This window comes from Medicago sativa, chromosome 5 (genome assembly GCF_051527215.1).
Source record: "Medicago sativa cultivar Bolivia chromosome 5, Bolivia_mono, whole genome shotgun sequence".
In the NCBI taxonomy this organism is placed as follows: Eukaryota; Viridiplantae; Streptophyta; class Magnoliopsida; order Fabales; family Fabaceae; genus Medicago; species Medicago sativa.
Genome location: NC_140753.1, coordinates 59,812,155 through 59,827,927, shown reverse-complemented (window position 1 = coordinate 59,827,927; position 15,773 = coordinate 59,812,155).

Sequence of the window (15,773 nt, the reverse complement as noted above, 5' to 3'; positions counted from 1 at the left end):
TATTTATACACTTCACACTATAAATCTTCCACACCTTTCTACTTACTTCGACGCGTGATGGAGCGATATCGGACGGATAAAAAAGACTTGCACTTAGTTTTCATTGATTTGGAGAAGGCGTATGATAGAGTACCTAGAGAGATTTTGTGAAAAGCCCTGGAGAAGAAAGGGGTGAGGATTGCCTATATTAGAGCTATCCAGGATATGTATGAGGGCGCTTCGACTAGTGTGAGGACGCAGGATGGGGATACCGGAGATTTTCCCATAACAATAGGACTGCACCAAGGGTCAACCCTAAGTCCTTATCTTTTTACTTTAGTTTTGGATGTACTGACGGAACACATCCAAGAGTTAGCACCGAGATGTATGCTTTTTGCAGATGATGTAGTCTTGCTTGGTGAGTCGAGGGAGGAGTTAAATGGGAGGCTAGAGACTTGGAGGCAAGCCTTAGAAGCGTATGGTTTCCGCCTGAGTAGAAACAAGACAGAGTATATGGAATGTAACTTCAGTAAAAGGAGAAGTGGGTCTACCTTAGAGGTGAAAGTTGGAGATCATATCATACCCCAAGTTACACGGTTTAGATATCTTGGGTCCATAGTACAAAATGACGGAGAAATAGAAGCGGATGTACATCATCGTATTCAAGCTGGGTGGTTGAAATGGAGAAGAGCCTCAGGTGTTTTGTGCGATAAGAAGGTACCACTTAAGCTGAAAGGAAAGTTCTATCGGACAGCAGTCAGACCGGCAATGTTGTATGGTACGGAGTGTTGGGCGGTTAAGAGCCAACACGAGAGTAAAGTAAGTGTAGCGGAGATGAGGATGTTGCGTTGGATGAGTGGTAAGACTAGACATGATAGGATTAGGAATGACATCATTAGAGAGAGAGTGGGGGTAGCACCTATAGCAGAAAAGTTGGTAGAAAATAGGCTTAGATGGTTTGGACATGTAGAGAGAAGACCAGTAGACGCCGTGGTAAGAAGAGTAGATCAAATGGAGGAGAGTCAGGTTAAAAGAGGTAAAGGAAGACCTAAGAAAACCATTAGAGAAACCATTAGAAAAGATTTAGAGGTCAATGAGTTGGATCCAAATATGGTCTTTGATAGAACATTATGGCGGCATTTGATCCATGTAGCCGACCCCACTTAGTGGGATAAGGCTTGGTTGTTGTTGTTGTTTTCCTTTCACACTTCATCTGTTCCAATTGCAGCAACAACAGCAAAGGTGTAAATTACTTGCCTCCATGGTTGTGCAGATTTCAAATGGTTTTGCTGTAAGTTTGACTTATGAATCACATAAAAGATTAAAGAGTGGCGAGCTTTTTTCACGGAGTACTTTTTATTTTTTGAAATTGACGGAGTCTAATCTATATGCATGTTGTCTTTCTTCAAGAGTAAGTCTTTTTTTTTTTTTTTTTTTTGCAATTCTTCTTGAGTAAGTCTTAATTAATCGGTCACAATTACAAATAAAAAAAATACTTATACATGCATATAGATAAGAAAATTAAAAGATAAATGCAAAAATGAAGTGATTAATTTATTTCTCTTCTAATATTTTTTTTCTTTGTGTGTCCAAATGATTTTATTTAAAGTTCTGACTAAATAAGATTGGGTTTCCTTAAAAAAAATATTGGGTTATTTCTTCTATGTACTGATCTGTGAAGCCCCGATACTTCAAAATGGATGACGTACCGTATCCCCTGCGTATCCTGCACCGATACCTGCCCGATACTTCCCGATACGTATCCGGAGAGTATCCAAATATTAAATTTTATTTTTTTAAAAATTAATTATCCGATACTTTCCGATACGTCCCGATACACACGGATACTTGTGTTTTTATATTATTTTGATTTCTGTTTTTTTTGTAAAAAATAAAAATAAAAACATTATATTACTATAATATATATACATTTCCTTTATCTTTCTTTGGTGCCAGTACGACCCACACCACACCACACAAACAATTGCATCTTTCCCTTTCTAAGAAATTAGGGTTTCAACTTTTTCTTCCAAAGTGGTCGCCGTCCACTTTGGCCACCGTCGAAGTCTTGGTATCGGACGACATTGGTATATATTGCGTATGTAATTGATTAATGATCACTCTCTTAATCGTCAATATTATTTATATTTATGTTAATGTGCTACGAGTCAGGTTTCTTGTGTTTGTTAATATATTTGCATATTAAAAAAATGGTTATAATTATATTGTACATTTAATTATATAATTTTTTTATTAACGTATCCCAACCGTATCGTATCTTGATTTTTGACGGTGCAGTATCGTATCCGTATCGTATCTTGTATCCGGGCTTCACAGGTACTGATTGTATTAAAATAATTAAGAGAGAGAACCATATTTAAAAATAAGGTTCTACAAATAAAAAAAATTTATTGACAAATTTTAATTTTTTTTTAGAAATAAATTAGCAAAATTCTAAAGACAAAATTTTCACATTAATTTTTTAAATCGAATATATTCTTAAGACATGTGTTAGCATTTGAATTTTTTTTTTTTGTGGTGGCAGGGATTCGAACCCCGGACCTTGCATATTTTATGCATTGTTCATAATAACTGAGTTAAGCTCACGAGGACAGCATTTGCATTTAAAATAAAGGAGTTGCAAAAAACTACTCTTAAAACATTAATTAAAAAGATAAAAAAATATTATTAAAAAATAGTGAATAATTTAACTTTTAAAAAAAAATTGAAGAAGCTAAAGGTTAACTTTTTAGAAATTAAAAGGTTAACTTTTTAAAAATTAAAACATCGTAGAATTCAATCAATACTTTTGATTATACTTTTTTTTTTTAGGGAACTTTTGATTATACTTTTGATTTCCTTACCAAACTATTAAAATAAAATGTAATAGTTAAAAGAAAGAGGTAAAAAGCAGACAAAATGCTTTATCAAAGAAAAAGTAGACAGCCAACGGGGCTTGTACTATTGATGTGAAGTGCTGACAATTCTTCGGTGCAAAGATATTAGACTGGAAACACAGCAATGGATGCGCACCAATATTTGGAATCCGAACCCGATCACATAAACTCATGTACTACTTCATCCGATCACATCTATAAACAAAATATAACTTTTTAGGTTTGTTGAATATTTAATATATTGGGTCTTTATATAGACTAAGTATATTAAATATTCAATAAACCTAAAAAAATTATTTTTTGTCTGTAAATATCAGAAGAAGTCGTCAAGAGTTTAACTCAGTTGTTAAGGATAATGCATAATATATGTAAAGTTCGGGTTCGAACTTCAGACACAACCAAGGAAAATATAACGGAAAAATGTATTTTTTTTCCTTCTTTAAATCCCAACAATTGCTTGTACCGTCCCTATCCTGGATTTCAGTTTGAATTTGGTGTGTTTCGGGTATATGCAAGCGTAAGATCAGAGACGAAGTTAGTAGAAGGACCTGCAGATACGATGGTCCTTTTTAATTTTTTATTATTTTATCGTATTATTATGCTATTGTTTTTTTACTAAGTGTCTCGCTAGCAACTTTTTGAAAATTGCTGTTGACACATTCCATATGGCTGGGACACACATGTAAAATACCCTTTTACCCTCTCGGCAGTTAACTGCCGAGGAATTTGAAATCCGGCTGCAGTTAACTGCCGAGGATTTCCTCGGTAGTTAACTGCCGAGTATTATGTTTCGTCAGATGAAACAGGAAACCTGCTCCCCTACACACTATTTTCATCAACTTCCATATCAAACTCATCCATTCCCCCCAAATCAAATAATTTTTTTCTATCAAATCTTCCCCCAAATGATTCAAACATCAAGCCTAGGATCATTCAACACACTTTTGACGTTAAAAAAAAAGGTATTGTGCATTTTATTCGGTTTATTTTTTGTATATGTTACACTGTCATGTTGGTTTACAACGTCAGTCACGTAAGACTGTCATGGGGAATCTCGGTAGCTTACTGCCGAGGAAAACCTCGGTAGCTTACTGCCGAGGGAAACCTCGGTAGTTAAGTACCGAGGAACACTTGGGAAAATTTTGAAGGACGAAAAAATGGCAGCTACTGCCATTTTTTCAAAAAAAAAATTTCTTTGTTTTTTTTTTTTAGTTCATTATGGCATTGATGTTTATGCATTAGTTAGTTGTTAATTCATATTTATGTGTTGTTTAATTATAGTAATGACCGAGAACGCGGAAGATGTTTCGGAAGAGACAAAACGTAATTTTGTCCAAATTTCCGGAGATGTCAAGCCGCCTAAGGTTGAAGTCAAACCAAACATTGAACAAGCTTCTAAATATGTTAGCCCCGGTGTCGTCCCACTTCAAGCCCACGAAGTGGACACGGCTAGGTTTTTTTCTGACGACATTAAGTTTCAAGATAGAGAAGAATTACATCCACTAGCCGAATCCCTTCTTCTTGGGAGGTTGTTGATTCCCAAAATCCGGATAGTCAACCGTCACCATCACCAACAACATCATCATATAAAAGGAAAAAAGGTGCTCGTCTTGGTAAAGCACCAATTTCCCCACTTCCACCACCTTCTCGGTATCCAAAGCCTAAGGCTATCCCGGTTATGAGGCCTATTGATTATATGCCACGCTTCATGCTTCCATTTATTGAAAAAGTGGTGGATGTTATTGGCGATGGACATTGTGGATTCCGGGCTATAGCCGAGTTCATGGGCTTAACCGAACAAAATCATCTCATGATTCGTACACATCTTATTCAAGAATTGAAAGATCATAGAGATGATTATGTTGAAGTATTTGCGGGTGAGGATCGTTATAACTACATTTTAAATGGCTTACATCCTCCTGCAAATACAAAAAGTTGTGCACATCTTGTTGATAAGTGGTTGACTTTTCCGGACATGGGGCACATTGTTGCTAATTATTACAAAAGGTGTGTGGTTGTGTTGACAAATCTTGAAGTTGGTAACTCGGAATCTTTTTTCCCACTAAGAGGGCCACCACCGCCGGGTAAGCAAAAAACTCCCATCATTTGCCTTGGGGTAATTCCTAATCACTTTGTGTTTATTTACTTGAGGAATGGTTGTCCACTACCTCCATCATCTACGGAGTGGCACAATCACAAGAAACAAGATGCGGTGACTTGGGAAGATGAGTATTTGGATCAACATGAGTTGTTCCGAAAGCTCATGGCTATTGAAAGTGGAAACAAACCGCCGAAACCACAAAAGGAATCAAACAAAGCGGCGCCTATTTTGTTGGACACTCCCGAAAAACCAAAGCAACAATTTGAAGTTATTGCGGAAGATGAGGAAGATTTTATGTCACTTGATCTTCTCCAATGACTTGGCCTTTAACGAGTGATTTTTTTGTCGGTGTTAGTCCTTTTTTTTGGTAGAAATTACACCGATGTATATTTTGGGGTCAAAATTGTAATGTCAATTTTTTGTGGCCAATATATAAGTAACATTATGTAAATGATATTGATATATATGATAATATGACTTTTATTGACTTGAAACTAGTGCAATACTTATTTATAGCTTATTAATGTTTATGCATTTGATTTATTCGTTATTACATTCCATTTAATTTTGTTCTAATCTATGATTATTTTGTTAAAGCTTTTGTCAAGTGAAACATGTCAGAGGTTGCAAGAATTGAAGGTCGTGTTAGGTATTGCGCGTTTAAAAAGACGGTTAAGGTTATGATAACACCGACGGACTCTATTGATGATTTGAAGACACAACTTAACACTTATTTTGAGCATCTTGGTGAAAATCAATATACACGTCACTTGTCTGCTCTAATGCCAATGATAGACCTAGGAGAAGATAGAGATGAATTCACATGGAAAACGGCAAGCTATATGTCTTGGCTTATTAAAGACGATAGCGACGTCGGATTTATGTTTAGGAATATGGTGGAAAATAATGTATTATATATATATATATATATATATATATATATATATATATCTATGTTCGTTCCATATGCAATTGTAATGAATGTAAGTAGGGATTTAATTTAATGATGTGTAATAACTTGTAATGTGTTGTTTGATTATGGACACTATGTTCCGTTTTGATGAATTTCAAACTTTTGTGTGGTTTGAACCAAATGTCGGTTTGATTTAATTATGGACATATGTAAAAGATATTGTATTTTTCTTGTTTATGACCGAGTTTCATTGTTGTATAATTTGAATTGCCTATGGAAATGCTCTGGTGAAATTACAGGTCAAAACTGGCCTAAAAACGGCTTGGTAAGGGTTAGCATTAATGCAGGACCTGCTGTCTGCATAAATGCTTTCCTCGGCAGTTAACTACCGAGGAATTCCTCGGCAGTTAACTGCAGCCGGATTTCCCTCGGCAGTTACATGTGTGTCCCAGCCTTCTCTAATGTGTGAACAGCAATTTTCCAACTTTTTACTCTTAAGGACGGTTGAAATTTGTTTCAATTGTCCATAAGCCACATTATCGCTTATTTTATTTAAGGATTAAAGAGTAAAAAAATCATACATTTAAACTCGAACAAATGAATAAATATCAATCAAATAGTTAGTTACACATTAGTTGACATAAAAGTATGGACAAAAAATGATGATTGAAAATTTTTAATGGTCTAAAATTGGAAGAAATTTTTTAAAATGAATAAAACGAAAAGTTAATATATTTATAGAGACCAAAAACATATTTAATCCTAAATACTATAATGGAAACGTTAATTTTATCACTGAAAGTGTAGAAATGTAAAAATAATATCAATCGTTAACAAATTCAAGATTTCTAAAAACTTTCTTAATTCTCAAGAATTAATCATCGTATTCTTATACTTAGAGACAAAGGGAATATTTAGGTCTCTTTAATTCCCTCTGAGTAAAACCCACATCTGATTTATGTTTTTAGCTCTTGGAAATTTATATTTAATTCATTTTTTGTTAAAAAATTCTAATTTCACTTAGACTGATTTTCTAAATATTCTTGAAGATTTTCATATAAAAATATGTCTACACGTGAGTTGTTGTAATATCCCGCCTGTCAGTAACGGAATATTACCAGTCGATTGTGCCAGAGGAATTAAGTTATGAGAAAGTAAGTTTATGAAGAATATTATTAAGTGAGGACAGTCAAATACGAGCTAAGTCTCAGAGTCGTATTTAACACGCTTAAGACAAGGGTATTTTGGTAATTTCACGTCAAAGTAGTATTTAAATGTTTTTGGGGCCAAATATCTTCATAATTCTTTTCCTTTCTCTTTCTAGGGTTTGAATTAGGGAAATTGCTCTCCCATCTCTCTTCTTCCACGCCTCCTTCTCTCTTTCTTTTCCTCTATCCTTTCCAACTCCTTACATCCATGGCAAGGCCTTATCATATGATCTTTCAAGATACCATAATCATATGAAGCTTGGGTTGAGTTGTCTTTCTCTTCTCCTCCACCAATCCTCCCTAAATCTTCATCTTTTCTTGGTAAGTTTCTAGATTATGTTTCCTTATGGTCTCATAAGCTTAAGGAAGCTTAGATTTGGTTTGATTCTCAACTTTTCTTTCCCTCCATTAATTAGGGTTTTGTTCTTGATTAAGGAACTAAGGTTTTGGTTGCTTGAACATGGAAGCTTGGTTTGGATTGCTATTGTTCCTCTTTATTTTCACTAAGATAATCACAAGAAGTTAGGGTTTTGGTAAGGTGGGGGTTGAAGCATGAAGTGGTGCAAGAGGTGGTTCCTCCATGATCAAAGAAGATGAATAGAGGTTGGGTTGAAGGATTAAAGTGAGGATGGTGACTTTTGGAAGCTTTGGAAACATGTATCAAGCTAGGGTTGGTTATAAAAAGGGAAGATGATGCTTACTTGAGCTTGAAGCTTGGAATTTGCTTTAAGAACTTGCAAGGTGAGTTCCTTAGTTAGTACCCACCTTTGGGATCATGTAATTTATGCTTGCAAGTATATATATATATATTTCTAGGGTTTATGAATAGGAATTGATATCCCTTTTATTGTCATGCTTTCAATACATGTAAATACTTGTTCGAAGACTGTTTTGCAAGTTCTAAATGATCAATATAGTCATGATATGTCTTGGGATGTTTTGTATTGAGGTTTTTGGGTCAAAATCCCCATTTATGCAGGTCTGGACTGTCACAACTCGCCACGGCGAGTAAACAGCTCGCCAAGGCAAGCAAAACACTCTCCCTGGAGTGCTGCTCGCCACCAAACTCGCCACGGCGAGTAGATGAACTCGCAACGGCGAGTAAGGGAGCTCGCCATGGCGAGCTAAGGGTCACATCACCCGGTTTGCTCGTTTCAGCCCCTTTTTAACGTGTTTCGGTCCAGTTTCTTCGAGCACTCTTTTACAGTAATAAACCCCTCAATACATGACTCCGAGGCATGGTTTTTAAACATGTATTCTTGATCATTTAACAAGTATTTATAATGTATAATTAAGCATGGCGTAAGAGAATTATGACATGAGATGAACGGGTAGCAAGCAATAATTAATGCGGGAATAACTAGAGCCTCGACATAGTAGTCGAGAACTAGCATGATAGCATGAACCCTTAGAATGTTAAGACGCGAAGTATGTTATCTTCGCACATGTTTAAGAATGATATATAAAGCATAAGTCGTGGATAGTATAGATATCTCTCCACCATGTTTATGATGAACAAGTACGAGTTTACCACTAATCGGTTCGATTAAGGTTCCGAGGTAAACAATCAAGTATGTGTTGGAACAAAATGCGTTTAACAATGAACCTTAAAGAGTTTTGATAATAACAAGGTATTAAAAATTGTAAATTGGACTAGCTAATATTTGTTCAAGTGTACAGGACCACAGTTAAAAAAGTTACATCATTGATTGGTTCTGAATGAGCAAATAAAGAGCAAAAGAAAATGAAGCTTAGATGATTCTGAAGGCAAGCGCTCCTGAAGTCAAGCTGCTCCTGAAGAAATAGCGCTTCTGAAGTCAAGCTGCTCCTGAAGATAGTAAAAGCGCTCCTGAAGACAAGAGGTCCAGAAGCCACCATTATCAGAAGCTGCATCATCAGAAGCTGAAGAAGCTGCACCATCAGAAGCTGCCTCATCAGAAGTCATTTCACCAGAAGTTGATGATCAACTGGATTTGCAAAAGATTCAAAGATTGAAGAATCTACATTGCAAAAGTTGTCTATTGGATTCGAAAACATAGCAGAAAATTAGTGGAACATTGCAACGGTCATTTCAAAGGTGTTTGAAGGCATGTGCTTGCAATTTGGACGAAAGCGTTGACATTGTACTATTGTACGAACTGTACAACCACCTTCTCCACTACTCTGTTTTGTGTCCACGCTACAAGACAAGAAAACAGCTCCAGAATACGGTTTCGCCTGCATATATGTTCCTTTGGATAAGGAATGGATTTCAAATTGGTTCTTCATAGGACAACAACCAAATCAGGCAAAAGATCATTGGTGAAAGATCAAGCTTCAACAACGACTCTTTGGTGTGCTGGCAATTTCACAACGTCTCTTTCACACCTCTATATAAAGGAGTGAAGACCTAGAGATTTGCAAATGCAAGAACGCTGAACGAAAGACTCACAACATTTTTACAAGTGCCAAACCTCTGCTGAAATTGTTCTGCATTCACTTAGAATTTCTGTGTCTCAAAGTCATATCTTAGAAATTCTTAAGTCCATTGAGTCTGTATCTGATTTATATTGTGAGCACCTCTGATTGTATATCAAGTGTTCAACCTTAAACAATTTTCTGTGTAATTTTGTTTAGTTAGGAAGTCTCTTGCAGTTGTGCTTGAGCAGGAAGTCTCTTGATTGTGTTCTTGAGCAAAGAAAGTTTCTAGCTTGTGTGCTTGAGCAAAGGAAGTCTCTTGCTTGTGTGCTTGAGCAATTGTAATCAGATATTACTCTTAGTGAAATCTCCTTGGAAGTGCAAGGGGGACTGGACTACTTCCGGATTGTGGAAGGAACCAGTATAATTGCTTTGTGTTGTTCTTCTTCTCTCTCTCTGTTTTATTCCGCTGCATTTAGATTCTGATCATCACTTCAGAAGCTGTCTCACTTAGCTTCTGATCAGTGTGTTCAGTTGTTTAGGAGAAACGAAGAATTTTTCAAAACACAATTCAACCCCCCTTCTTGTGTTTTTCTCACCTTCAATTGGTATCTAGAGCCTTGGTCTGTTGTGTAACACTTAACCGTGCAACAGTCAAAGATCTGAGAAAAACATGTATATTCCTCCTCCTACTGGTTCTGGTGATACTAGCTATAAAAATGTCTCACATGATTATAGTGATAGTAAGAAATCCAGTGTTGGAAAAGTTCCAAAGTTCAATGGAGATGCTGAAGAGTTCTCTTGGTGGAAGACCAACTTTTACAGTTACATCATGAGCCTAGATGAAGAATTATGGGATATTCTGGAAGATGGTGTTGGTGATTTAGTCCTTGATGAAGAAGGAGCTGCTGTGGATAGAAAGAAACATACACCAGAACTGAGGAAACTCTACAAGAAGCATCATATTATCAGAGGAGCTCTTGTCACTGCCATACCCAAAGCAGAGTACATGAAGATGAGTGACAAATCCACTGCTAAAGCTATGTTTGCTTCTCTCTGTTCAAATTATGAAGGGAGCAAGAAGGTCAAAGAAGCAAAGGCTCTTCTGCTTGTACATCAGTATGAGTTATTCAAGATGAAGGATGATGAAACTATTGAGGAGATATACTCAAGGTTTCAAACCTTAGTTTCTGGGCTACAGATTCTAAAGAAGAGCTATGTTGCTTCTGATCATGTAAGCAAGATACTCAGAAGCTTACCTGCCAGATGGAGACCAAAAGTGACTGCCATTGAGGAAGCTAAAGATTTAAACACTTTAAGTGTCGAAGATCTTGTTAGTTCTCTCAAAGTTCATGAGTTAAGTCTTAATGAACATGAGTCTACTAAGAAGAGTAAATCAATAGCTCTTCCATCCAAAGGCAAGTCATCAAAGGCTCTCAAAGTGGTTGAATCTGAAGAGGAAGAACAGTCAAGTTCAGATTCTGAACCAGATGCTGCTGAAATGGCCATGCTCTCAAACAGACTTCAATATCTGGCCAAGAAGAACAGAAAGTTTCTCGCCAAAAGGGTTAACTCCAGAAGCTCAAGGAAAGAAGATCAGAAGGGATGCTTCAACTGTAAGAAGCCGGGACACTTCATTGCTGAATGCCCTGATCTTCAAAGAGAAAAGTCAAAGGATAAGTCAAAGAGGTCTACATTCAAACCAAGCAAATTCAAGAAGTAGATTAAGCAGAGTTTAATGGCAACCTGGGATGATTTGGGTAGTGAATCTGGATCTGATAAAGAGGAAGCTGATGAAGATGCAAAGGTAGCTGTTGGGTTGGTAGCAACAGCAACTTCAGAAGCTGGATCAAATTCAGACTCAGAAGATGAAAACGAGGTATATTCCAAAATTCCCAGAGATGAACTTGTTGAGTCACTTAAAGAACTTCTTACACATTTTGAAGTAAGAACCAATGAGTTGAAGGATTTAAAAGAAAAATATGCTGATTTGGTACAACAGCAAAAATCAACTCTATTGGATCTGAAAGCTTCTGAACAAGGACTTAGGGGCTTCGACTTCATGTGTAAAAGATATGAAAACCAGCTCAGGTTCTTATGTCAGAAGCTACAAGAAAAGTGTAATGAAAAACCTTTAAGTAACCATGAAATTGCTCTTGAAGATTTTATTATATCTGGCATTGACAGAAGCAGAGTAGCTTCTATGATTTATAGCATTTACAAGAACAATGGCAGAGGAATTGGTTTTCCAGAAGTGAAACTTGAGAAAACCAATCTAAAATCTTGTTGTGAATGCATCAAGGAAGGTCTGAAAACATTCTTTGTACCAGAAGGGGCTGAGTTGGAAACTGTTGTTCAATCAGAACCTGAAGCTTCTAGTTCTAAGGCTAAGATTACCTCAAAGCAAAAGAACTCTAAGTCAAAGGTTATGATCAAATCTGATTCCAAGATTTCAAAGGTTAGGATCCTGAAAAGATCAGAACCTATTCCTTAGAGTCTGGTGAAACCAAAATCTGGGGTTCTGAAGTCTAAATTTCAGAAGAAGACAGTTATTGCTTCTGAAGTACCAAAACCTAAGGTGATGGTTAATCAGAAGCAACCCAACTCACAGCACAAGGTACAACAAGTGAAGAGTAAAGCCTTAAGTACTAACCTTCCAGGACCCATAGGATAATGGGTACCTAAATCTAAAAATGTCAATGATGCAGGTATGTCTAAGAGCAGTGCCAAAGGAAAGATCATGGTACCTAGACAGCGGTTGCTCAAGACACATGACAGGAGACAAGTCCATGTTCCTCAGCCTAACAATGAAAGAGGGAGGAAATGTGAAGTTTGGAGGAAACCAGACAGGCAAGATCATAGGTACAGGAACTATTGGTAACTCCTCTACCTCAATTAATAATGTATGGTTGGTAGATGGTCTTGAACATAACCTTTTAAGCATTAGTCAATTTTGTGATAATGGTTATGATGTGCTTTTTGAAAAACCCAACTGTACAGTAATCAACAAGGAAGACAAATCCATTGTGTTCAAGGGAAAGAGAGTTGACAATGTCTATAAAATCAATTTTTCTGAACTGGCTGATCAAAAGGTGATTTGCCTACTATCAGTGAATGATAAGAAATGGATGTGGCACAGAAGGTTGGGACATGCTAACTGGAGGTTAATCTCTAAGCTTAGTAAGTTACAACTTGTGAGAGGGCTACCAGACATTGACTATCATTCAGATGCACTCTGTGGTGCATGTCAGAGAGGGAAAATTGTGAAATCATCTTTTAAAACCAAAGACATTGTTTCAACCTCAAGACCTTTAGAATTACTCCATATTGATTTATTTGGACCAGTGAGTACTGCATCCTTATATGGAAGTAAATATGGATTAGTCATTGTTGATGATTACAGCAGATGGACTTGGGTGAAATTCATAAAGAGTAAAGATGTTGCGTGTGATGTATTCAGTAGCTTCTGCACTCAAATTCAATCTGAAAAAGAATCAAAAATTTTGAAAGTCAGAAGTGATCATGGTGGAGAATTTGAAAATGAGCCATTTGAAGCTTTTTGTGAAAAACATGGAATTTTCCATGAATTCTCTTCTCCTAGAACACCACAGAAAAATGGGGTTGTAGAGAGAAAGAACAGAACTTTACAAGAAATGGCCAGAACCATGATTCATGAAAACAATTTACCAAAACATTTTTGGGCAGAAGCAGTAAATACAGCATGCTATGTTCAAAACAGGATCTATATCAGACCTATTTTGGAGAAAACAGCATATGAACTCTTTAAAGGAAGAAAACCCAATATCTCTTACTTTCATCAATTTGGATGTACATGTTACATTCTGAACAACAAGCTCTACCTAAAGAAATTTGATGCCAAGGCCCAAAGAGGAATCTTTTTAGGTTACTCTGAAAGGTCAAAGGCATACAGAGTGTATAATTCAGAAACACTCTGTGTTGAAGAATCTATGCACGTTAAATTTGATGACAAGGAGCTTGAAGATAAAACTTCAAAGCAAGGTGAAAGTTTTGCAGAGATACAGGTTCCTGAAGCTACTCCAGAACCTGATCAGATAGCTGAGTCTGAAGATAGTCCAGAAGCTGAACCCACATCAGAAGCGCAAGATGAAGCTGCTTCTGATGAAGCACAAGATGGCTCACATCAAGCAGATCCTCCCAGAAACACATTCAAACACAAGTCTTCACATCCTGAGGAGCTAATCATTGGAAACAAAGATAGTCCAAGAAGAACAAGATCACATTTCAGACAAGTAGAGTCAATGATTGGACTAATCTCAATGATTGAACCTACAACAGTTGATGAAGCACTTTCAGATGATGGATGGATCCTAGCTATGCAAGAAGAATTGAATCAATTTCAAAGAAATGATGTGTGGGATCTGGTACCCAAACCTCAGCACAAGAACATTATTGGAACAAAATGGGTATTCAGAAACAAGCTGAATGAGCAAGGTGAAGTAACAAGAAACAAAGCCAGGCTTGTTGCACAAGGGTATAGTCAACAAGAAGGCATTGATTACACTGAAACATTTGCTCCAGTTGCAAGATTGGAAGCAATCAGGTTACTTCTTTCCTCTGCAGTTAATCATGGCATAATATTATATCAAATGGATGTCAAGAGTGCATTTCTCAATGGTGTCATAGAAGAAGAAGTGTATGTCAAGCAACCTCCTGGATTTGAGGATATTAAATATCCTGACCATGTTTTTAAACTAAAGAAATCACTATATGGCTTGAAACAAGCTCCCAGAGCTTGGTATGATAGACTAAGTAATTTCTTAATCAAGAATGATTTTAAAAGAGGACAGGTTGATACTACACTCTTCAGAAGGACCCTTGGGAAAGATATTCTTGTTGTGCAAATATATGTTGATGATATAATATTTGGTTCTACTAATGCATCTCTTTGCAAGGAATTTTCTGAGTTAATGCAGGATGAATTTGAAATGAGCATGATGGGAGAGCTGAAGTTCTTCCTTGGCATTCAAATCAATCAATGCAAAGATGGAGTCTATGTTCATCAATCAAAGTACACAAAGGAGCTTCTGAAGAAGTTCAAGCTTGAAGATTGTAAAGTGATGAACACTCCAATGCACCCTACGTGCAACTTAAGCAAAGAAGATGAAGGAGCTAAAGTAGATCAGAAGCTGTATAGAGGTATGATTGGTTCTTTGTTATACCTCACTGCATCTAGGCCAGATATTTTATTCAGTGTATGCTTGTGTGCAAGATTCCAATCAGATCCTAGAGAATCTCATATGACTGCTGTCAAGAGAATCTTCAGGTATTTGAAGGGAACAACTAATCTTGGACTCCTTTATAGGAAATCCTTAGATTATAAGCTAATTGGATTCTGTGATGCTGATTATGCTGGTGATAGGATTGAAAGAAAGTCAACCAGTGGCAATTGTCAATTTCTGGGTGATAATCTTATATCCTGGGCTAGCAAAAGACAAACAACTATTGCTATGTCTACAGCAGAAGCAGAATACATTTCAGCTGCAAGTTGTTGTACATAACTACTTTGGATGAAACATCAGTTGGAAGACTATCAGATAATTGCTAACAGTATTCCCATTTATTGTGATAATACTGCAGCTATTTGTTTGTCTAAAAATCCAATTTTGCATTCAAGAGCTAAGCACATTGAAATCAAACACCATTTTATCAGAGATTATGTTCAAAAAGGAATTTTAGATATACAATTCATTGATACTGAAAATCAATGGGCTGATATATTTACTAAGCCTTTAACTGTTGAAAGATTTGATTTTATAAAGAAAAATTTGAACATGCACTACGTGTCTGATTAGATGTTTGCTTGCTCCTGAATAGGATTTTAGGTTCTGAAGTTAGTTCAGAAGCAGTAGTCCATCAGAAGCTCTTTATTGAGGTTCTGAGGAAAACTCGCTTCTGATGATGACGTCAGCATCTGAAGTCCAGAAGCTGGATTTATTGCTTCTGAATAGTTGAATTAGTGGAAACGTTGGGAGTTATCTTTTAAAGTAACTTCTGGCCCACTAACTTGGTAGTTACTCTGTGAACTTCTTACGTGGCCTGTATGTGTTGGTGTATAACTAAAAGGGCAATGATGATTTAATAGCTTTGAAAGTACTTTTCACGCGCCCCCAATTTTGTCATTAATGCTATGTTTGTTTGTCTCTTTTGAATTGCAAACGTTTTTACTTTTAACACTTTTTCAATTCACACACTACTCACTCACAACAAACACATTTTGCTCTCAAACCTCTTGCGAA